At 35.4% G+C, this 25,721-nt stretch overlaps 1 protein-coding gene across 2 annotated transcripts in view; it reads left to right on the top strand.

The window, feature by feature from the left end:
• The window catches only part of LOC129733232 (uncharacterized), a 163,337-nt gene that overhangs the window by 25,722 nt on the left and 111,894 nt on the right, over positions 1 to 25,721 (top strand). For both annotated transcript variants that reach the window (XM_055694907.1, XM_055694906.1), the window contains exon 2: positions 20,953 to 21,001. The gene's annotated coding sequence lies outside the window, so the exon portion shown is untranslated. The remainder of the gene's footprint in view (positions 1 to 20,952; positions 21,002 to 25,721) is intronic.

The following is a 25,721-nucleotide window of genomic DNA, read 5'->3' as shown; positions in this document are numbered from 1 at the left end:
ATATCACCAAAACACCCAAAATCCGGCCTGTGGATATTGTTCAAATATTCATAAAGATTCGGAACATAACCTCAGAAAACCGGATTTCCAGATTGTTACTGTGCAGTGTTATAAAACTGTTCACAGTGCGTACACATGTACACAGTGCACACTTCTGCCCGTAAACTGCGTACTTTTTCCTCGTATGCTGGGTAAAAGTTCGCATTTGAGTATTTTTTCATGAAAAGTGAAATCCTCATGCTACAAGCAAAATTCGAAAAACCCTGGTAATACATTTTAAAGAAAAAAGGTTCATGTACCGCTTGAAAAATAAACCGAATTTTATGATAATTGTTTGCAATAGTTCTTTTGCAAAAAAAAATAAGTGCGTACTTTTGCCCCTCACTCTATTCATCGCATCACTCCTATTTGTTCAATTCACCGTCAACATTTATCAAATTTTCTAAGTGAACCTTTCGACCACTCGACTGAATCGAGAAGTAAAAACATTTATCTTGAAAATTTGGGAAAATTTGAAGTTAAAATGAACAAACGAAAGTAATGAGATGAATCTAGGTGTTGAGATAAATATAGGAGCGATTACTCTACGCTTTTTCATACATGAAAGATATATTCCATATCTTTTCAAATAGAAAATTTCGAATATTTCGCTGTTTTTGCCCGTTTCAATGGACGATTCAGATTCTAAGTGAATATTATTCAATCTATCTGTTTACATACTGATAATATTTAGTGACAGCATTGCCAACTGTGTTGATTGCAAGGCTTACGCAATGTAATAAACTGCCATTCGGTCGCATCTAATGAAAACTTCTTGAGTTACCGATCAGACAAATGTATCAAGAGTATCATATAGTATCGAGAGTACATTGCTTGAACTAAAAAAGATTTATGCATTTTAGAAAAGGCCTGTTTAGATATTTACTTTACTTACTTTTGCTTTTATGGCGACATATCGTTGAGATCCTATGCCGAATCCAGAATACGTCTCCACAGAACTCGGTCTTAGGCTGCTCCTCTCTAGTCTCCCCTTACACCCGCTGCTCTGGTATTCTCGTCGACAGCAAACATCTAGCGCTTGCGCGGTTCGCCTTGAAGTCGTTGGCCTCTATCCGGTTATCTGCTAAATATTATCTTTGCCGGTTGCTCATCCGACATCCGTGCTACGTGGCCAGCCCACTGTAACCTGCCGTGTTTCATCAGCTTGATAATATCAGCGTGTTTGTATACTTCGTACACCTCGTGGTTCATGCGCCTGCGCCGCACCCCATTTTCTAATTTCGAAGACCCCAAGCGCTCGTCGATCAGCATTCTTCCACGTCCACGATTCATGTCCGTAGAGCGCAAATTTCGTACGGATCTGTAGACTATGGGACCTAAGCTGACTACGCAATCCGAAACAAATTCCTCGACCACTCCGAAAGTATCCCCATCCATCTCCACCGCAGCATGCCAGCCACCACGTACTTTGTTTTGGCAGTGTTAATGGTGAGTCCAATTCTCACAGCTTCCCTTTTAAGAGCCGTAAAGGCCTCCTGAACTGCTCTACGGTTAACACCAATTATATCAATGTCGTCCGCGAAGCCCAGAAGCATGTCGTGATGATGGTGCTGCTCCTCTATACACCTGCCCTTCGTATTGCACCTTCCAAAGCAATGTTGAACTGCAAGTTCGAAAGCCCGTCACCTTGGTTCAGACCATCTAACGTCACAAACGGGTCCGAAAATTTGCCCGCTGCTCTGACACATGATGTGAAACCGTCGAGCGTCGCACGTAACAGTTTAATTAGTTTTGTTGGGAAACCATGTTCTAGCATTATTTTCCACAGCTCGTTGCGTTTCACTGTATCGTACGCCGCCTTAAACAGATGATGTGACAGCAAGTTGTGTTCTCGAAACTTGTCGAAGATCAGTCCGTAGTTAGTTGTTCCTCAGACCATACGCCATACCCTCGCTCCCGACTTTGAAAAATTCGGCTGGCAAGCCGTCCTTCCCAGCGACATGCTTCCAACGCCTGGCCACCTGCGATTTATCGGTAGTCAGGTTTCCCTCCTTGTCATTACACATGGCAAGTACTAGCACGGTCCGGTCTCTGATTCCGTTGATCGTTCTATAGAAGCTCCTCGTGTCGTGCCTGGTGAAGCAATTCTTCGCCTCTGCAAGGACGTGATCGTAATGCTCATGTTTCTCACAGTGGTAAACCCCTTTTCGGCAGCTCTTGCTCCCGGTATTTCTCCCGCATGTGACGCGTCGCACGATTAGCTGGTACTAACGTGTTGGCGTAGGCTCGGTTCTTCTCTTCCGTCACCTCCAGACACTCAACATCGAACTACGCGTGGTTCCCGTTGTCATGCCTATCACTCCTCACGCTGTTTCGCTGACCGCATCATGGAGGCCTGTTTAGACATAAACATATATTTTGATGCTGAAGATGAAAATGATTCAGTTGTAAGTTTTACCCACTAAGTTTTGGTCATGCATCCTGTTGGGTTGCTTAAAGGCACGAAAAGAACGGTAGCCTCCTCGTAAACGGATCCTGCGGACAGTAGGGTTTGCATTAGAAAAAAATTGACTTTTTTCGGATGCTGTTATAAAAAACTAAGACAGATAATTGAGTTCGATTAAGTTCCCACGGAAGGTAATTATATTAGTTTACTTGCAATAAATTCTATGTCCTTACGAGCGGCCTTCCGGCAGTTAACCGGAACATTCGCCATGGCGGACGAAAACATGCGTGTTTGTTCTTCGTTTTATTTATCAATTCCTCCTTAGGTTTCGCGACAAAATTATTGGAGTAGGTCTAACGCTTCAGATTTGCCTAGAAATTCTCGATAGGTCGTCCATCACCACCGCCACGTCGCGATTCGCCCGGAAAATCGACCTGACCATCTCATTCAGCCGCTGCCGATGTATCATTGCCTGCAGCTCCGAGACCAGTGGATGAGACTGCTGCTTTCTGACTTGTATGTTCATGTTCACCAGATACTTTTTCACTGTTTGGCCGGTTGCACCGACCTTCCGGCCAAGCGCACGCAGCGATGTAGCCACTTTCCCGTTGGTTTTTATCTTCAGCATTCTTTGGAGCTTCTTGTCGCTCAGGGTCGTCGGCCGTCCGGAACCGGGCTTTCTCTTGATGCTATGATTGTTGTCCAATAGTGCCAAGATGTTGTAGATGCCGGAACGAGCATACCTGCCGTCCACAAAGGGCCGTACATTGTCCGTTTTCGACGGGGTGGGGCACCGTTTTTTTAATTGCGCACACTTCTGAACGGAGTAGCTTCACTGTTTTTGCCATAACGGTAAGAGCTTGACTGATAGAGCTGTTAAAATTTTTCTGCTCGTTCAAGGGTTACTACGATTGATGCTGAATGGGTAGTTTCGTCAGTGCGTGTGAAACTTTAATGCAAACGTTACTGTTGTCAGCACTATGTTTTTGGTGATATCCCGATCCGAGAGTTCTGGAGTTTCCTTGATTGCCATCAATACCTTCCAGTTCAGCTGCTGTTCGTATGTTACTACGACGCCCATCCGTTCTCGTAAATGTTTCAGCACTTCATACACAGAAACCAGAAGTCGCCCTTTTGGAATTTAAAATGGTGTCTGTGGTCGATTTTTGGTTTCTGTGTAACATCATGATTACGGAAATACCCACACTGGGTGGTATATGGTCATTTTTGACTGTTCTCTATCCCCCCTCCTTCCAAAGTAGGGAGGGACGTTAAACCATCCTAGAAACATTTCTTGGCCCAAAGACATCCACATACCGAATTTTGTTCCATCATTTGCTTGATTATTTCTCGAGTTATGCAGAAATTTTTGTTTGACTTATATGGGAAGAAAAAGGTGTGTCGAACCATCATACAAATATTTCTTGTTCCCAAAAACCTCCACATGTTAAATTTGGTTTCATTTACTTTATTAGTTTTTGATTTGTGCTAAAATTTGTGTCATTTGTATGGGATCCTTTCGCCTGTTAAAACTGATACGTCGTTCTATAAATGTTAATTTATTTTTTTTTTTTTTGAGTCAAATGTTTTAAACACCTATGGAAAAGTCATGTGTCCTCCAGTCTGGAGTAAGTACAAAGCGGCATCCTCTATTTCTATTTATGCTCCTAAGAGCCTAGATCGATTTGATGTCCCGAAGGTAAAATTGTTAGCATTAAGTTGAAACTGATGTCTCGAAAGAAAATATGGTTTTAAAAATTGCAACTTTTTGCAACTTTTCTCAACGATTCATTTGCTTTCGTACGCATTTTTATTCTAGAAAAAACCGTCTAATTGCTATTTGGTGTCAATACAATAATTATGCAAGTAGCTGAAGTTTATATTTATGATAAGAAACTATAAATGATAGTTTTTACATAGGTAAAACAGGAAGTTTTATGTTTTGTAACATAAATATTCGTATGTTCTTACGTTGCGTCCAAACAAAATTAAAAGTAACTGAATGTTATAGCCCAATTGATCAAAATCACTAATAATGTTCATCGATGAATCATTTCAATGCGAATGAATTTATTTTATCTCCGAAATCGACAATTTTTTTTATTTCCATGAAATTCTACACACGAGTTTGATTTAGCAAACTGAGTGTTTTTCACGAGAGAGAAATTTTAAACACTCAATAATAATTTTCTGACCGGGCTACAGGCATGGGTTGAGGCGTCAATACGCCAATTTTTTTTTGTTTCAATAAGAATATTCAAACAGTTAGATGTATGATTGATTACAAAACAAAATCAAACTAGTTGTTCCTACCACTACCTCCTAACCTGTTGTTCTGAAAATATTTTAGCTAGTCGTAAACAGACACGTAAATCATGTTGTAAGGAGAAACCTTGTTCCAAACACGCATTTATTTTTCGATCAAACCCGAACCTGAAAATGTTATTTTTGTGAAACCCGAACCCGAGATTTTTTGGGGTCGTTTTTTTATACCAGTCCAAACCTGACCTTAAGTTTGAAACCTCGAATTATTGAAAAGTTAGTAATTCCTACAGTTTCGTGCTATTATACATCATTATCTTATTAATATTTTAAAAATGACATTTTGAAAGTAATTCAAACCCGAGGGTACGGGTCGGGTTTGGTGTTAATATTTTCATCGTCTGGTGCTGCGATTTAATCATTTCAGAAAACACATTGTTGTGGAAAGCTGGTAATGATTTGCGAGAAAGCTTGATGAAGTGAACACAGTATTTGAACCCATAATCAACTCAGTATTTGGATCCATAATTTAAGGTTCAAAAAAGTACCATAACAGTAAAAATATTCCGACTCTATTACATAATTTGAGAACAATCAATCAATTGGAATATGTTAAACGCACTAATAATACATCGCTGATGTGTTAACAACTCGTCTTCATTCAGATTCTTAAAATAAAATATGCAACCGTTGTGATCGTGAAACATACATGCAAAACCATGGTTCAATTACAATTATGAAACGATAGACAACATAAACGTTTCATGCATCTAGCCGATACCCATCAGTGAAACAAAAAACGCTAAGTTGAAAAAAACAAAAAAGATGCTCTTAGCGCCGAACAATTGCACTTTTCTCAGCTTTCATCATCACCAATTTAGAGCCTGCGTTATCAAACATGTATCTTTCCCTTAACAGGCACTGCAGAATTTGCATATTAAAATACCAAGCAGATATTAATTGCATAATCGCTGCGCTCATCTGCCGGGAGCGAGAGAAGTATGCTTTCGCATCGATACCCACTGCAACACGATCGACAAGTGCGTGATTACGAGTACCTTGCCAGGGTACAAAGACCTTCCTAAATGCATCTCTTCACATCCATCACGGTGAATTAGCATGCCCGAGCGATTATCTGCCCTTCTTGATCACTTTTTCACGACCCGTTATAAGAAGCCCAAAAACGGTAATTTGACGTAGAACTACGTTTTTCTTTAGCCTACCACATTGGGATGTAAATAGGAAAACTACTAACGAAAAAGGGACGAAATATGTCCCTTTTTTGATGCTTATAAATCGGTTTGTTTTCAACCGATTTCCTTCATTTTTGCAGCAATTATTTGGAAAATTATACACGCATCCACCCAAATGTAGAAAATTGTTGATTGATTATGCAAACTCTTCTACTATTGATAATTGTCAAGCCTTGTTTAAACGAAAATTACGTCCTCTGATTGGTCGTTATCTGATTGCTTCCCAAGCACGGTCGACAGAATCATATACCTTGCAATTGAAAACATGTTATTTGGCCTATATAAGAGCCTGTTTCAGCCGAAGCCGCTCATAATAGTTCTGGACAGCGACAAGTTGTCAACAGCTGTCGGCCTTCCTTAGCAGCATCACTAACCCTGTGGTTGGTCACCACATCTCAGGAGCAGCGCGGTTCTTCTCAGCGTGTGTCGCTAGACTGCCATTATTCCCCCGTGTTGGGGCAGCATGTAGATTGTCATCACCAAATTCAATTTTGAACAGCTTTATTGCCTTTTTTCAAGGCAATAAACAAGTCATTGAAAGTTAATAATTTTTGACAACGTAAGCAAGTATTCTGTGTTGCATCCTAGCAATTTAAATTTGTCGCACCCGTCTAATTGACTGAATGTGAAATAGCTTCCACAGTGCATGTTGTCCGTGTATCTTAACTCCCCCAATGTTAGGGCAGCTCAAAGGTTGTAATTAGCAACCAATTTTGAACAACAAAATGCCTTTTTGGCGTAGAACTACGTTTTACTTTAGCATACCACACAGGGATGCAAACTGAAAAACTGGGACGAAATTTGTCCCTTTTCAAATGCGATTTTCTTCATTCTTGCAGCAATCGATAGGAAAATTATACACGCATCTGCCCAAAAGCAGAAAAATGTTGTTTGAATCTACAAACTATTGCACTATTGAAAATTGTCAAACCTTGTTGAAATAAAAATAACGTCCTCTGATTGGTCGCTTGCTTGCTGTGTGTGTATGATATGGTATCATGTGTGTATGTGTGTATGTGTGTATGATATGGTATGATGTGTGTATGATATAATGATATGGTATGATGTATGTGTGTCTATGATATGGTATGATTTGTGTGTGTGTGCTGTGTATGGTTTTTAACTCGGCACGATCTGATAACTGCTGAAACCGGTTCACGAAATTCACAACCCTTCATTAGTAGACATTATAACTCATTACCCAAGTAAAAATATTGGTTTTTCTCAAAGTTTTATAGCGCTCAATACAGCCAAAAAAGCGCTATGAAACTTTGATAAAAACAGTTGTGTTACTAGGGTAATGAAATGCTCAATGCATTTGCTGATAGTGTACGTAGTTCTACGTCATTTAGGCGGTCGTGTCGTGGATACAACCTCCTACTTTTTTGGTACAATTGGTTCTACAAATCTACGATTGGCACTCAACACAATTTAGACTCAAGTAAACTTTACGTTTGGTAGATTTTCGTCCAGCAAACCAAATGGAACAAAACGATGCAACAAAAAATGTGAGTACATCGTCGGCTGAAAAAAAGCTAATTATTGTTCGCTAGTACCAGGTGTCGAAAGAAGGCGGTTTTCCTACGCACGAAACAAAAACACTTTCAATTTCCGCCTGTGGCACAATTAATATCACACGGCATTAGCAAGCCAAGCCGACATGCCATGAAGTACCTAAGCATGTACCCACGTGTCTGGGAGGGGTCCGTAAATCTAACGCGACGACGGCGGAGGGCTCATCGTTGGTTGTTACAATAATCGTATAGATTTCGCTTTCCTCGAGAGGTGCGCGCGCACTTACATCGCATCTGTTCGCCGTGGAACATAGGTACATTCTAGTAATTGTCCACAGTGGAAACCCTCTCCTGCAACAAAGGAGCTGGGAATCGTGTCGGTATTGTTTTGCTACAACTTTTCGCTTACTTTCTCGATATTTCACTTTCCTTAGGATGTCTTTGCATTGTGGCACTGAACAAGTTTCGCTTGGCGGTTGAACATAGGTGATACAAATTTATTCATTAATGATTTTCGGATACTAACAGCTCACTCAGTTCAGTGACATTTTATTTATCACATACTGAAAGATGAGGGAAAGTACAGTAAATTTCGACCGAAAAATCCCCATTTTCTCAGTATTTCCTCTCAACTTGATATTTCGCGATTTTTGTGATTCGAATGAGGCTCGATTCAAAACAGTTAAGTAGGGTTTATACATACTACCCCAAACATACATCTTTTTCTCCTGCTGTCCAATCACAAGGTAGTGTAATCAAATTGATGGTATCTGGCATACGCTTGCCGGCAGTAGACGATAATTTAAGTGCGTAAATAACTGTTGTTTTGATTGCGAGCCGCCCAAAACAAGCGACGATTAGGCATCAAATTTGATTTTTGGGACGCAGCCAATTTAAATCGAGCAGGCGCGTGAATTTAGGCTCTGACCCACATGCAGAGATTCTCCAATTAGGTTGTTGTGATGAAAACAATAATCGGCTCTTGTTTGGATGCTCGAAATAGGTGGACTTCAAAAGAGGCAGGGCATATACATATGTCGTAATGTTATCGTCAGTCTTTTCAAGAGCCTGTCTCAAAATTGTAACCAAGCGTTTTTTTGTCAGCTGAAACTATTAATAACAAAAAGCTTTTTCCAGATCTTCCCCAGTCCAAGTGTTAAAGTACATAACATAAAAAACTGCTGCCAAGGAAGCTATGAGGAATTTAAATATGATGTGACTTCGTGTAAGGATAGGGACTAAACACTTTTTAGTACAAAAAGTCCTTTTTTTCTGAGATGACACAAAATCTTTTTCTAAAACATTTGGCATAAAAACTTCAAAAAGTGAAACTTTGGCCATTTTGAAGCCTTAGTAACTAAAGCTCAATTGAGCTTATATTTTGCATGAGACTTCTTTCTAGAAGATCAAATTTTTGAGCCCTATCACCAACCGAAATTCGAAGGTTTTTACTTATATTCTGTTAATTTATTTATTTATTTATTTCAATTCTTTATCTGATCATTTACAATATAAATAAAATGTAAAGAGTGTGTGGGTGGGGAAGAGCTCATTGGAGGTGGTCTTTAATACCCTCCTCAAACGTGCGTAAAAACCCCACAATCTTTTAACAATTACAATAGCATTACACTACATTTTACAACAACATAATTCACAAACAATAACATAATTCACAATAACATAATTCACATTAACATAATTCATAATAACATAGTTACGATAGTTTTTACATATTGCTTTCAATTCTGCGGCGATATAGAATGGGAGCTTCGTTAAAGTCGAACTGATCAGAATAGCGGTTGAATTGACGAATCATTGTAAAAATTGGAGAATGGGCAGCATATTGCGTTGACTGAAATTCAACCTGGAGCATGGATCTCGATCGTAAAACTCTGGATGGTGCATAAAATCCTATTTCAGACAGAAGATCTGGAGCATCAATTTCGGCAGTGATTAGTTTTGCCATGAATACAGCTTGTGACACACTTCTTCGTTGTTTCAAAGTTTTCATTCCAAGCAGTCGACAACGGTCTTCATAGGAAAGTAGATTTTGAGGATTGTTCCAAGGAAGGTTCCGTAGAGCATAGCGGACAAATTTTCGCTGAACGCTCTCTATTCTGTCCATCCAAAATTATTGATACGGGCACCAAACAACACATTTTTCAAAATATTTGTATTCTGATGATTTTAAAAGATGCAGAAAGTCATTTTGAATCAAAAAGCTCTTGGTATTAAACATTTTAAAGGCATCGGTTTTCGAGTTATTTTAAATTTAAGCTCGAAAAATTATTAATATTTAGGAAAATTCACGTTTTTCTTAATTTGTCTATGCTTCTCCAGCAAAAACCATACGTTCATTGGAATGCTTGATCAAAAATTCAATTCATTCTTTGACAACAAAACGATTGGATAAATAACTCAAGCGCTAAACCTTAGCCTACCTACACGTTCCCCCTTGCCGAATGTTTTATAAAAAAATATGTTTGTCGTGCAACACTACATACCTACTTGTTCACTTACCTTATTACCTATAATTATCTGTTTGGTGTTGCCTATGGGTTACCTATAATATCTGTTTTCGTATATAAATACGATTGCACTACTCCAGATGTGTTAGTAACAGTTTGCATTTTGTGAAGATGAATAAAGTGAAACTGGAATACACCAAGCCCAAATGCTGTAAACCCTTTCCTGATCATCGGTGCTCATCAACTTACGCAAATTAAACGAAAACGTTATTGCAAAATTAAAAATATTGAACAGTCAAGCTTATTTTAATACGTCTTTATCAATTTGTGATTCGTGTAGTTATTGGAATGATAGTCAAGCCACCATTCATCCCTTCGTTATTTACTATTCAAATCTGGAACACTTAAGAATATCAGCTTCATCATAATATCGGAAGTACTCCATCATGATACTGTTGCGGTTCAGGTGTTCATTGCTAGATTAATGAGTTTTTTGAAACAACAATAGAGTTGAAGAAAGCGATATTAATGTCTGATGGAGCTGCCTCACAATATAAAAATAGAGAAAAACTTTGCAAGTCTTTGCAAGTTCAAAACAAAATATAACGTCGATGCAGAGTGGCATTTTTATGCGACTTCTCATGGTAAAGGCCCATGCGATGCAATTGGTTGCATATTAAAACGAATGGCAGGAAATGCAAGTTTAGCTAAAGAACATGAACATCCCATTACAAGCGCAAAAGAATTTGATTGGTCTAATCAGGAAAGTAATAAAAATTCATCGAAAATGTCATTTAGTTGGGTATCAGAATGGAGCAATATTTTCAAAAAATCTATAACAATAGCTGCCACACAAAAGTATTGCTCTTTTGTTCCGATTTCAGAAATTATGATACAATCGAAGCTGTTTTCAAAAGATGACGAATCATTTACTTAGGATGTATATAAAATATAAGGTGAAACTAGTTCTGAAAAGTATCTATGTCATAAAAAAATATGTTCCCAAGATAATAAAACTCGAAAATAAATATTTGATTCTTATATATATTTATATCACTTAGAACATTTAACAATTTTCTTGAGAACCGTTCGCCCAACCGTTTTGTTGTCATATACAATTCATTCTATATTTTTGATCAAGGATTCCAATAAACGTATGGTTTTTGCTGGAGAACCATGGACAAATTAAGAAAAACGTGTATTTTCTTAAATAATTATAGCTTTTCGAGCTTAAATTTAAAATAACTCGAAAACCAATACTTTTAGAATGTTTACTACCAAGCGCTTTTTGATTCAAAATGACTTTCTGCATCTTTTAAAATCATCAGAATACAAATATTTTGAAAAATGTTTGAATTTGAATTTATATAAAAAAATTAATCTACCATAAAAAAAATATTTTTCATTTCTCCATCCTGGACTTTTTTTTTTAAGTTGCGTATTAACGTCAAGTTTCTACAAAAAAAAATAAAAAAAAAATTAACTCTTTTTTTTTAAATTGAAATTAAATGTTTATTTTTAATTTTTTTTGGTCAAAAAATTTTTTTTTGTACAGTGTATATTTTTCTTTATGATGCATTTTTAATTCCCTACAACTCATTCTCAGACAGTTCTTCTATACAACCAACGGTTTCTGGGCTACAATGCTTCGAATAAAACCTGTGCCAAAAGGCATACGCCCTTTTAGAATGTAACTCATGGGTGTAAAAAATCTCTCCACCTGTGAAAAATGCTCAGTTTGCTAAGCCAAATATGTGTGCAAAGTTTCATTCAAATCAAAAACGGTCGATCAAATTTTCGCGTATTTCCAGGCGATTTGAAATGATTTTGCTCTCTTATATCATGCAACTCTAAAATGTTTTAACATTGTGATACCATTCGGCTCAAATTGGTATAATAAATCGACCCCCAAAAACTTCGGATACGAGTTCGGATCGGGTTCGTATTTCACAAAAATAATTTTTTCGGTTCGGGTTTCAACCGAAAAAAAACCGAACCAGAGTTTCAGGTCAGGTACGGATTTGAAAAACATCAATCTTATCACAGTTTTCTCGTCACACTATTACATTTTGCAACATTTTACTAATGACCCGAAAATGAAGCAAATTCAACAAATTATACATTCTATTAGGAACGTAAAACAGAACACAGAACACATGAACCAGAAAATACAGAAAGCAGAAAACATAAAACAGAAGCGAAAGGAAAGCAGAAAATAACAAACAGAAAAAAACAGAACACAGACCACAGAAAACAGGAACCGGAAAGCAAAAATAATATAAAAAGAATAAAAAACTAAAAACAGAATACAGAGAATAGAAAATAGAAAATAGAAAACAAAAAACAGAGAACAAAACGGAGAATAAGTAGAGAAAAAAAAGAAAAATTTAAAACAGAAAAAAAAGAAACAGAACACAAAAGTCAGAAAACAGATATCAAAAAACAGAAAGCAGAGTAAAAACACAAAACAGAAAATAGAAAAAAAGAAAACAGCAAAAAGAAGAAAGAGGAATAAAAAAGAAAACTGAACACAAAACTTTAAAACGAAAAAAACAGTTGGAACATACAACGGAAGATTGACACCTGAAAACAGAGAACAAATAACAGCAATAAAAAAAACAGACACCAGAAATCAAGAAACAAAAATAAGGAATCAGAAAACAAAAGTGGAAAATTAAAACTAAAAACAGAAACAAAGGAAACAAAACGCAACAGGAAACAAACAAAAACAAAACACACAGAAGAAAAAGAAAACAAAATACAAAAAATAAACCAAAAACACAGAATAGAAAATAAGATAAAATGAATATTACGAGCTAAAAACTAAAAAGTGAAAACATAAAACAGCAAACGGAAAACAAAAAACAGAAACCAGAAAACAAAAAAAAAACAACCAAGAAAGGAAAACAGAATCAAGATAAAAACAGAAAAGAGAAAAAACAAAAGAACAAAAATAAATGGAAAACATTAAATCTGAAACTAAGAACATGAAAAAAAAACAGAGAATACAAAACAAAAACCAAACACAAAACGCAGAACATAGAAATCAGAAAACGACAACAAAAAACGAAAAAAACATAAGTTTTAAAGCAAAAAACAGAAAACAAAACGGGAAACAGAAAACAAAAAAACTGGAAACTGGAAACTACAAATTGAAAATTGAAAACTAAAAATCGACAACAGAGAAAATAAAACTGGACACAAAACACAAAATTTCAAAACAGAAAACAACAAACATAAAAAAAGAAGAAATTGAAACCAAAAAACAGAAAACAAAAATTTGCAGTTTTCAAAACAGACAAAAATTAAAAAACAAAAACAGAAATCGAAAAACAGGAAACAGAAAGGGGAAAACAACAAATCTAGAATTCAAAAAATGGAAAACAGACAACAGGAAAAATTAAAAAAAAAGAAGAAATGAATTGAAAATTCTTCGTTTTGTTCTCTGTTTTTTGTTTTCTATTTTCTATTCTCTGTTTTCTATTTTCAGTTTTTTATTCTTCTATATTATTTTTGTTTTCCGGTTCCTGTTTTCTGTGGTCTGTGTTCTGTTTTTTTTCTGTTTGTTATTTTCTGCTTTCCTTTTTCGCTTCTGTTTTATGTTTTCTGCTTTCTGTATTTTCTGGTTCATGTGTTCTGTGTTCTGTTTTACGTTCCTAATAGAATGTATAATTTGTTGAATTTGCTTCATTTTCGAGTCATTAGTAAAATGTTGCAAAGTGTAATAGTGTGACGAGAAAACTGTGATAAGATTGATGTTTTTCAAATCCGTACCTGACCTGAAACTCTGAAAGTTCGGTTTTTTTTTCGGTTGAAACCCGAACCGAAAAAATTATTTTTGTGAAATACGAACCCGATCCGAGCTCGTATCCGAGGTTTTTTTGGGGTCGATTTATTATACTAATTTGAGCCGAATGGTATCAAAATGTTAAACAATTTTAGAGTTGCATGATGTAAGAGAGCAAAATCATTTCAAATCGCCTGGAAATACGCGAAAATTTAATCGACCGTTTTTTATTTGAATGGAACTTTGCACACGTATTTGGCTCAGCAAACTGAGCATTTTTCACAGGTGGAGAGATTTTTTACACCCATGAGTTACATACTAAAAGGGCGTATGCCTTTTGGCACAGGTTTTATTCGAAGCATTGTAGCCCAGAAACCGTTGGTTGTATAGAAAAACTGTCTGAGAATGAGTTGTAGGGAATTAAAAATGCATCATAAAAGAATATACACTGTACAAAAAAAAATTTTTTTTGAACAAAAAAAAATTAAAAATTAACATTAAATTTCAATTTAAAATAACACCTTGAAACTGAAAATATGAAAAAGTTCACTGAAAACAGAAAGACGAAAATGGTAAACGAAAACATACAACAGGAAACAGAAAACAAAAATACACACAAACCGTAAACACAACAAAAAATTTAAAAGAAATATCAGAAAAATAACAAGAAACTTAAAACAGAAAACGAAAAACAGAAAATAAAAAAAGAAAGCAGAAAACAAAAATAGAAAATTAAAACTGAAAGCAGAAAAAACAGGAAACAGAAAAACCAGAAAAAAACGAAACGCACAAAAGAAAAAGAAAACAAAATACAATAAATAAACCAAAAACACAGAATAGAAAAAATACGAAAATGAATATTGCGAACTAAAAACTTAAAACAGCAAACAGAAAACAAAAAACAGAAACCAGAAACCAGAAAACAAAAATAAACAAGAAAAGAAATAACCAAGAACAGAAAACAAAATCGAGAAAAATAAACAGAAAACACAAAACAGAAAAAAAGAGAAAAGAGACAAAACAAAAAAAAAAATCAAAAATAAATGTAAAACATAAAATTCGAAACTGAAAACATAAAAATATAAACAAAAACTAGAAAAAAAACCGAAACCAAACACAGAATGCAGAACATAGAAATCAGAAAACAGGCAACAAAAAACCAAAAAAAAACATAAGTTTTAAAACAAAAAATAGAAACAAAGAGGAAAACAGAAAACAAAAAAACTGAAGACTGAAAACTGAAATCTACAAAATGAAAATTGAAAACTAAAAATCGACAACAGAGAAAATTAAACTGGACACAGAACACAAAATTTCAAAACAGAAAACAACGAACATAAAAATAAGAAGAAATTAAAAACTAAAAACAGAAAACAAAAATTTGTAGTTTTCAAAACAGACAAAATTTAAAAAATGAAAACAGAAACAGGAAACAGAAAGGGGAAAACAACAAAACTAGAATTCAAAAAAAGGAAAACAGACCACAAGAAAAAAACAAAAAACAGAAGAAATGAATTGAAAATAAGTACAGGTCGGACTCGATTAACCGGAGTTTTGAAAAATATTTCGCTCCGGATAATCGAATCCTCCGGATAATCGAGCCATTTTTAATTTTTCAATTTTTAATATATCTCATTTAGAACAGTGAGTTTTCTATTAGAGTATGCTGTACACAATACATGTGTCGACGCAATAAATTGAAAATTGTTTTTAGACTGTTTGTCGGCGTTTGTTATACATATATATTAGGGTGGGAAAAATGATCGATTTTCCAGAACCAAGTTTTTTAGTTCCTTTTAGGATCCCAAACAATCCTAAACCTACCTGATTGGTCTTGTCTTCGCTTGGCGCATTGCATTTCAAATTTGTATGAAAATTTATATGGGAAAACCTACTTTTTTGCATTTACCTTTCTAAAGAGCTCCATGATGCTCTAATGATGCACTACATTACGTTAAAGTATAGTATTTTAGATGCCTAACAACTTTGTAGGAGACACTAAACAGCTAGGATGTCCCAAAGAAGAGCTATAGCTGTTCAAAGTTAAGTATGTCGATTTAAATGCAGAAAATCTTCTTTTCTGCCAACATTACCAATGTGCCGGCGTCCAGTAGGATTCCCATCAGAAGTAACTTGTCGTAACGAGTTTATACACTCAGCTGGACCAAACAAACAAATTTAGGTCAATATTCTAGGCGTAAATAGAATCTATAACGTGTTTCAGAGGTTACTTCTGAAGGAAATCTGACTGATACCGGTACACTGGCAGTGTTGGCAGAAAAAATGATTCGCAACATAAATTTCGACATACTCAACTTTGAACAGCTCTAGTATTGTTTTGGCACACCCTAGCTCTTTAGTGTCTTCGGCCAAGTTGTTGGGCATCAAAAAACCTACCGTTTGAAGTCATGAAACCTATGGTTTGAGCCATTTTGAGCTCTTTAGAATGGAAAATGCAAAAAAGGTGGTTTTTCCATACAAATCTCCATATAAATTTAAAATGCAATGCGCCAAGCGGAGACAAAACCAATCGACTTGCAATAAATTCAGGATTGTTTGGGGCCCCAAACTGAACACAAAAAACTTGGTTCTGGCTTTCTGCTATCAAGTTTCGTTTGTTTTTCATATAACGATTCCCCACACTAATATAAATGTAATAAGGCCGATACAAATATCATTTTCATTTTATGTCAACCCCCCGCCCCCCCCCCCCCCCCCCCTTCAAATATGTTGAAAATTTGAAGGGGAAGAAAAAAAAAGTTCACACCGTTTTGCTAATATTATTGACTTTTCGACAGCGTTTATGCTTAATTTAACAACAAACAAGTCCAGTTACAGTGAAAGTGTCATCAAAAGACAAGCCAAATGATTAATGATGATAATAATGTGGTATTTTCCAACACACTTTTGCATACAAGTTGCAAACGTCGTAACCTGCACACAATTTTGTATGAAAGTTATTCCTTTTTTTTCTTCTCAGTATTATTTATTTTTTGCCCTCCCCTTAGCTAACTTTGATAACCGTGGACATAAAAACTTTTTAAAATTTGTATCAGCCTAATAAATTATGTTATATTGATTATCTCAAAGATGTAAAAACCAAATAAAATAAATCAAAACTACCATTTGAAAGACAGCTTTTGCTTCGAGAGATCAAAGGAAATATTTTCCAGAAAATATAATAGAATTCTGATTTGATTTAGATATTTATCTGTCTGTAAGGGTCAGGGTCTGTATATGTATTACCTCAATTCTTCTTAATATTTAAAATAATAATATATTAAGAAGAATTGAGGTGTTACATATACAGACCCTGTTCGATTTTGACAACACTCGTGATTTTTTTTATTTCCTAAGTGACCTATAACTAGAGAACCTGTATGGTAGAGAATCGTCAAGGCACTCACCGTTAAGGCAACTGTCAACATCAAAACGGATAACGGCAATACAAAATTATACAACTCGCCCGTTTTGATGTTGACAGTTGCCGTAACGGTGAGTGTTTCGGCGTCTCTCCGGTGTATAGGCTGACTACCTATAACGACCTAGACGCTTGATATGACCGACAATGGGCTACTTTGCGGATTTCAAACCGTTATTGATTTCGCTGGATGAGTTTTGGTTCAATATCCAGGAGTATCCGGAACACCATCGAAACAGGCCAGCTTGTGGTTCTAAGTACTGCATTGATCATTGCCATTATATTACAGAAATATGTCCCGGCCATAAATTCGAAACCGATTGACCAATAGTGGTTGTCCTCATTGGCAACTAAAAACCATAATACCTCGCTTTTGGAGGTTGTATAGTAAGAATTGGTTGAAGGAACGACTAGAAAACTGCTAAAATCGAACTACCTAAACAGAAAGAGGTATTGTTGTTACAATTTGAACAACCCCGAAACTCCCAATGAGCCGGAACACAAAAGTACATTATAGAAATACAGAAGAAAAAAAAATACTCCGGATAATCGAGCCATTTTCTCCAGATAATCGAGCCCCAGATAATCGGGCCCCCGGATAATCGAGTCTCCGGATAATCGAGTCCGACCTGTATTTGAAAATAACAACTTGAAACTGAAAATATAAAACAATACACAGAAAACAGAAAGCTAAAAATGGTAAACGAAAAACATAAAACAGGAAACAGAAAACAAAAATATATCAGAAAAATAACAAAAAACTTAAAACAGAAAACGAAAAACAGAAAATAGAAAAAATAGAAAACATGAAACAAAAAAGAAGGCAAAAGAAGGAGGCAGAAACAAAAAACAAAAAACAGCTAGAGTAAGCATATTGAAGAACTGGAAAGAGTTAACAGATAACAAAAAAAAAGAGCAAAAAATTGCTATTTTCAAAACAAACAAACAAAAAAAAAACAGAAAACAAAAAACACATGTCAAAAGCAGTATAAAGATAACAGCAAATCTAAAAATAAGAACCGAAATTAAAAAACGGAATACAGACTACAGACGACAAAATAAAATAAAGAAGAAATGAATTGAAAAATAACATTTAAAACTAACAACTTGAAACTGAAAATGGCAAACAGTACACAGAAAACTAAACACGGGAAACAAAAAACGGAAAAAAGAAAAAAAAAAGAAACAGAAAACCGAATACGAGACATAGACAAAATAAAAATGAAAATATAAACCTGGAAATTAGAAAAAAAGTAGTAGGTTGTATCCAAGACACGACCACATAAATGACGTAGAACTACGTACACTATTAACAAATGCATTGAGTGTTTCATTACTCTAGTAACACAACTGGTTTTATCGAAGTTTCATAGCGCTTTTTTTGGCTGTATTGAGCGCTATAAAACTTTGAAAAAACCAATATTTTTACTTGGGTAATGAGTTATGATGTCTACTAATGAAGGGTTGTGAATTTCGTAACCGAATTCAGCAGTTAGCAGAACGTACCGAGTTAAAAACCATACACAGCACACACACAAATCATACCATACGATAACACACACACATCATACCATATCATACAGACACATACACATCATACCATATCATACAGACACACACACACATCATATCATATCATACACACACACATCATACCATATCATCATACCATACACACATCATACCATATCATACACACATACACACATCACACTATATCATACACACACAGCAAGCAAGCAACCAATCAGAGGACGTTATTTTTATTTCAACAAGGCATGACAATTTTCAACAGTGCAATAGTTCGTAGATTCAAACAACATTTTTCTGCGTTTGGGCATATGCGTGTATAATGTTCCAATCGATTGCTGCAAGAATGAAGAAAATCGGTTGAAAACCAACCGACCTATAAGCATTTGAAAAGGGACAAATTTCGTCCCAGTTTTTCAGTTTGCATCCCTGTGTGGTATGCTAAAGTAAAACGTAGTTCTACGTCAAAACAAAAAACATGAAACAGAAAACAGAAAATAGATCATAAGGCAAAACAAGAAGGCAGAACAGAAAGAGAAAACAGACAACGAAAAACAGAGAAAATAAAACTGTTTACACAAAAAAAGAAAATGGTGAACAAACAACAAAAAGTTAAAAAACAAACCAAAGAGAAAGCAGAAAACAGAAAACGTAGAAAGAAGAGACAGAAAACAAGAAACAGAGATCAAAAAACAGAAAACAAAAAACAGAAAACAAAAGACAAAAATAGAAACAGTTAACAAAAATCAGAAAACAGAAAACAATTATAAAGAACAAAAACAGAGAACAACGGATAACAGAAAACAAAAATTATAAACTAGAAACCAGGAAGTAAAAACTGAAAACAAAATATACGAAACAGAAATCAAAACCCCGCGAAAATAACAAAAAAAAAGGAAATGTAGTAGGCACATGCCTCTATCGTAGCAATTTTGGATTTCACTTAAAGCTATATAAAGTCTATAAAAATTAATGTGAAACAAGGTAGATTTATTAAACATTAACTTGTCACTTGAATAGCCAAAACCACTTTAAATGCGTTTCATAACCACATAGGTGGACTTACAAGGTCATTAATATCATTGCAGTATGTCTCAATTATGTATAAAACATATCCTCGTTTTTTGTTAAAAAAAAATATTGTTTTATTTGTGTATATGAAACGCTGCACTGCGCAACGCAAAGACAACGCTTAACGAACCTAACCCAAACGAACGGCACCCGAGGGTATCGGCAATAAACAACGTAAGGGTTCCTGGCTTAGCACATTTGCGCAATTCCCTCCGTCGGAGACAGCCTTGAACAAAGTATGTACTAGGCAAACTTGTCCTAATATTGAGCTCCACATTATCGGATTGGTATAATCAAACGACGACCTACCTTCTTTCCCACAATCTTCCAAAACGATCTTTAAAATTATTAAAAAGAGAACCTGTTCTACACCAAATATAATAAAATAATCTTTCCAATAACTCTCGGTTTTATTCTATTCAACTCAATATTTTACAGCGTCAAACAATTAACATGATACATTTCACTTTTATCACACCGATTAAATCTGCGCTATGATCACTTCTTTGAATCGGTGCCGAAATGTCATAAATTTTCGCCAAACACCATTAGAACCGATCGCCGAAGGCGTCAACAGAAAAGAAAGTGAATTGTCTGAAGAAAAAAACAGTAAGCTTTTCTCTTCAGCATTGCCAACAAGCATGAAATCTTTTGTTCGGTCGAAAATAATAGATTAATCGTTTATTCAACACCTCTTTTTTGGGCGTTTTCTTTACGTTTCACTAGTTTCCGCTACAGACAACAGCAGTGAGCAGAGTTTCTATGTAACGAGTTTGCCGACTGTTCATCTCGAACAAACCTAGGTTAAGTGAGCCCTTCTTCACCTATTTAGAAACCGATTTCCGATGCGTTCGTTTTTACTCGATTTCCAAAGTATCGAGGTTGAAGATGCTAACCGGTTTTGACTTGCAATTGTGGGTTTTAAGAAGGCGGTGACTTGCTTTCATAGATTTGATTGTGAACTAGGCTGTCCTACATCATCGGAACTTACAAATGAACCTTACCAACTTTATGAAAACACACCATCAATTGACCCTTTTTACAATATGCTATGAGAACAACGTCTTTGATAACCTGATGGTATCTATAAAATTGGATGAGCTTTTGTTTTACCACCACAAAAAATAACAGTATGATCTATTTTTAGTAACCTTCAACATCTAAATATAAACCATCCTTTCTTCAATTCTATTCTTCCAGAACGTTCTTCGCAGATGAGCAGCAACGCTGTTCGTTTCCAGGTCACTCGGTAAGTCGATCACAGCACTGTAATCGCGCATGCATAATCCCGTCCTCTTACGGCATTCCTTCCCAAGAACCACATAGCGAACGTAAACCGTTACACAACCTGCTGGCTGCCGTGCCCATCGGAGCCGAGTCGCGCTCACCCCGTACCATCAAAGCGCCCATAACAAATTGAAAGTGCATTGAAGCGCAGCTTCCCTTCTTCATTCACGACGCAGCAGTAGGCAACGCTTAACGAACCAAACCCAAACAAACGGCACCCGAGGATACCCGCAATAACGCAACGTCATGGTTCCTACATAGCTTGGCACAGTCGTGCAATTTTCTTCGCCAGGGACGGCCTTGAACAAAGAACTAGACAAACTCGTCCTAATGCTGGACTCAGCATCAGCGGTTGGTGGTTAACCTACCTTTCGTTTCTCTTTTACATAATTGCAGCAATTTCTTTTACACTCAATCCTCCTGAAGCATCTTCGAAACTATTCAACGGAGAACCTGTTCTATGCAAAATGTAGCTCAATCGGTCAGTAAGTAATGTAGCATTCGGATAACCAACCGGTTTGGAAGCTGGAACTTTCACCAGGTTAATTCTATAAATGAATTTTAAGCTGTAGCTTAATAAAACACCAGTGCAATAACTGTGTTATTAATAAATGATAATAATAATTTATTGCCAACTGACCGTCTGAAATGCTTTTGAAATAGAACTAATTAGGAATTACTGTCGCAGATGCGGTGAGATAGTGAAATCACCAGACACTGAATACTGGAAATAGTTCGATCACCGCAGAGTTTCATTTTCTCACCGGTTATTAATTAGCTGTCAAAGCTGTAAATTGGCTCCTAATTAATTAACGTGTACGCTAATGAGCTTCCATTTGTGGTATCATTTGAAATGAATGTTTACATTTGTCTGCTTCGATCAGTTCTGTATGGGGCCTTAATTGATCAAATAAACTTATTTTTTTATCATTATCAAAGCATTCTTCACAAGCTTCGAAACAATTATTTCCGATTTAACTGTAACTTTAGGGATGCAATTCAATGATATTAGCTCTTTGAATAAGCTCACAATTGATTTCCTTAAAGGATGTGTTAAAGAAATGAACTGACAAAAAATAAATATAATGTTGGGAAAACAGTGCAGACAAAAAAATGCAGTTTTGGCAGTTAACTTACATTTCATTTTTGTTCAAATAATAAGGTTCAAACGAATATGATAAATTCAATAACATAAAATACCCCATAACGATCATCATTAGACAAATAAATAATTGTTTGTTTCAAAGATAACCATTTTTGCAATGCGTCCAGCATGAAAGCAGGGGAAGTTAACCTATCACAATTCTAAATCGAACGCATTGTTCTATTCTGCAAACGTTGTAATATTATCAATTGTTTTTTATTGGCCAAACAAAAAAAAACTAGGGTAAAATCCAAAGGTGGAGAGACGATTGATTTGTAAAGCTGAATTTTACTACTAATAATTGTTAATTCGTTTTTTAAACAATATAGTCCCATACTTTTCTTGATGACATTGTCAATGTGAACGTTGGACTTTAAATTGTCATCAATAACCCCGCCAAGATATCAGCCGAACGCAACGAATCACAAACTAACAGACATAACACTTCGAACAAATTTGCAATAAAACCATCGTTCGAATGATACCAGTACTTTACGATAGTAACACTAGCACCATATGCTGCCGTGTTCGCGCTGCGTCTTGTATTTCGACATCAGGGCTAGCGTACGTGCATGTGTCACATTGGGAACCACAAAATATGTAAGAGATTGCATAACAGCGCCCCAGACGGCGTTTTCGCGTTGCGATTGTTATTTGATTGGAGATATGAAAGGATGTTTTTTTTGTAGCGATGGAGCTAGGTTCCAGTGTTACCACCTCTGTTGGTCTGTACGTCAATCATCTTCATTCAATCATCTTCATTGAGAACTCAAATCGTCAAAAACACGGTGTCACTGACAAAAAGATTCTTATCACAGAAATGTAGAACTCGTCGCATGTTAGTTATATACATAATAAACAAAAGAGACCCTGAAATACTTCCCTGAGAAACTTCAAGATCACTCCCTACGGGACTAGATACAGAATCATTAAAAGCAGCCCGTGCAGTTTTGTTAACATAAAACCCTCAAACCATTTTACTCATAATTCCAAAGCGATTCATTGAAGGTAGATGGATGGTGTGTGCAGCTGGGAAAGCGAAAAATAAGCGAACTGAAAAATATGATACTGACTTGGAGATACATACCACATCCACACGGAACATAAATCCGCAATCTTCCTGTCTCCGGCATGGTGTTTTATCCAATTAAACTACTGGGACGATGGTACTGTTCCAGAATCTATATTCGTATCACATTTCACTGCCACCTATCCTATTGCTCACCCCTATCAGCCACACACCACTATGTACAGGTCGGAATCGATTATATACAGTCTCCGTAAAATTTCACTATATATAATCGAATCAGAAAAAAAATTTTTTTTTGTTTATTTTGCATAAATATTTTGTTGTTTTTGAATAAATAAGTAGGATTTTTTTGACTAACCCCCTTAAAGTCGCAAAAAACCTTTCTTACAAAAATATATGTATGTATAGATTTCATAGTTATTCTTTATGTTATTGCAGTCAGCCATGGCAAGAACACTACACCGTACTGCACGGGTGCCACTTTTGCATAGAAACACTACACGGCGTGTATTGCAACTTGCACTGCGTGATTTGTATTGGGTATATAGTAGATTATCTAGATTAGCGACTTGCGTATTGGGTAGATAGTAGATTAGCTAAAAACATTGCCGTTGATTTATTTAAATTTTTGCTCACCAGATTTGATTTCAACTTCATAAAAATAAGTATTTGAAAAGAGTCAATCTCTATCACCTCAACCTTAACATTGAAATAGTAATATTAGGGTCCATTCAAATTTAACGTGACATAAATATTGGACTTCCGGAAAACCCTCACCACATTGTCTAGCATGTTTCCAATACTCAGCATACCAGGCATAAAAAATTTGCTCAGCCCTGCTTGCGTTATGTAACATTTGAACGGACATTTATGAATCAATGAGGAAGCGCTTATTTATAAGGTAACGCAAGAATAATTATTGTTGATCTCCTTTTCCCCTTTGCCATGCTTTTGTTTAAATTTTTCGTATGGGTTTGCAACACTTTGCCAACCCAACACTCTTTCCCGTTTCCTGAGCGTTACATAATTTGTAAACGTTCCCTCGCGATATTTCTGTTTTAGATCAGCTTTACTATACTTGAAACATTATGGCTCAAAAATCAACGTTTCGGGTCAAAAAATGTTGCGTTACGTCATATTGAACTGAAGGGAACGTCCAATAATTACGTACCGTAAATAAAAACTATTTTCGACCCCCTCTTTCCTCTAGGTAACGCTCTTTGTATAGATCTTCAAAATTTTTAGTATTGATTGCGACGTTTTGTCAGATCTTTACCTCCCCCTAAGCGTCACGTATTTCTGGACGATCCCTATACGGCATTGCTACTTTAGGTAAGTTATATTTAAAATTGAAAAAAAAATTATGATTCGATTATATACAATTTTATATATAATCGAATCATATATAATCGAGTCCGACCTGTATATTTTTCCATGTTTGTATTATATTTTTTAGTTAGCTTATTTTTCGCTTCCCCAGCAGCACACATCGTCTGCCTTTGATGAACATGAATGTTGACGGGTAAAGTCATTATAAAAATGAAAATTAGTTCATGTGTCAACGATGAGAGCCCAGAATTTGTTTAATGTTCAACGATAAGGGCCTGAAATTGTTTGCTTAAAAAACTAAAAGAATAAAAAAGTAAACAGTAAAGAAGTTAGAGAGAAAGAGAGCAAAAGAGATAAAAGGGTAAAACAGGTAAGGATTAAAAAGTAAAAGAACAAAAAGGTAAGAGAGTGAAAGAGTTGAAGATTAACAAAGTAAAAAAATTGAAGAGTGAACAAGCAAGGGCAATCAAAAGTAAGAGAAAAAAGAGTAAGAAACATAAAAAGCAAATGATTAAGAGTAGAAAAGTAAAAAAAAAGTGGAAAAAAGACAGTAGAAAGCGTAAAAAGTGAATGAATAAAATAATAAAAGAATAAAAAAGTAAAAGAATAGAAAAGTAAAAGAGAAAAAGAGTAAGAAAATCGAAAAGTGAAACAGTAAAAGAGTAAAGTGAAATAAAATAAAGGAGTAAAAAAGTATTATCATAGAAAAGTAATAAAGAAAAATTCAAAATATTAAATAAATAGAAGTGCAAAAAAATTGAAGAAAAAAAAAGTAAAAGAGTAAAGATGTATAAAAGGGGGAAAAATGAAAAGGGTTCTGCATAATAAGAGTGAAAAATTATAGAGCAAAGATGTAAAACATAAAAAAGTGAAAAAATTAAAAAGTAATAGAGGAAATAATTGGAAGAAAGAAAAAGTAAAATAATAAGAGAGTAAACGAGTTGCTAAGAAACAGATTACAGAAGTAAATGTTGAAGAGTAGAAAAGTAAAATAATATAAAATAAAAAGAGTAGGAAACTAAAATACTTCAAAATTGGAGAAAATTAACAAAGTGAAAAAATAAACTAGCAAGGGAGTAAAAACCTAAGAGAAGACAAAAGTGAGAAACGCAAAAAGCAATTAGTAAAAGAGTAGAAAAGTGAATGAGTAAAATAGTAAAAAGTTAAAAAGTGAAAGAA

The sequence above is a fragment of the Wyeomyia smithii genome, chromosome 3, assembly GCF_029784165.1.
Source record: "Wyeomyia smithii strain HCP4-BCI-WySm-NY-G18 chromosome 3, ASM2978416v1, whole genome shotgun sequence".
Taxonomy (NCBI): domain Eukaryota; kingdom Metazoa; phylum Arthropoda; class Insecta; order Diptera; family Culicidae; genus Wyeomyia; species Wyeomyia smithii.
This window is presented reverse-complemented; position numbering and strand designations above follow the sequence as displayed.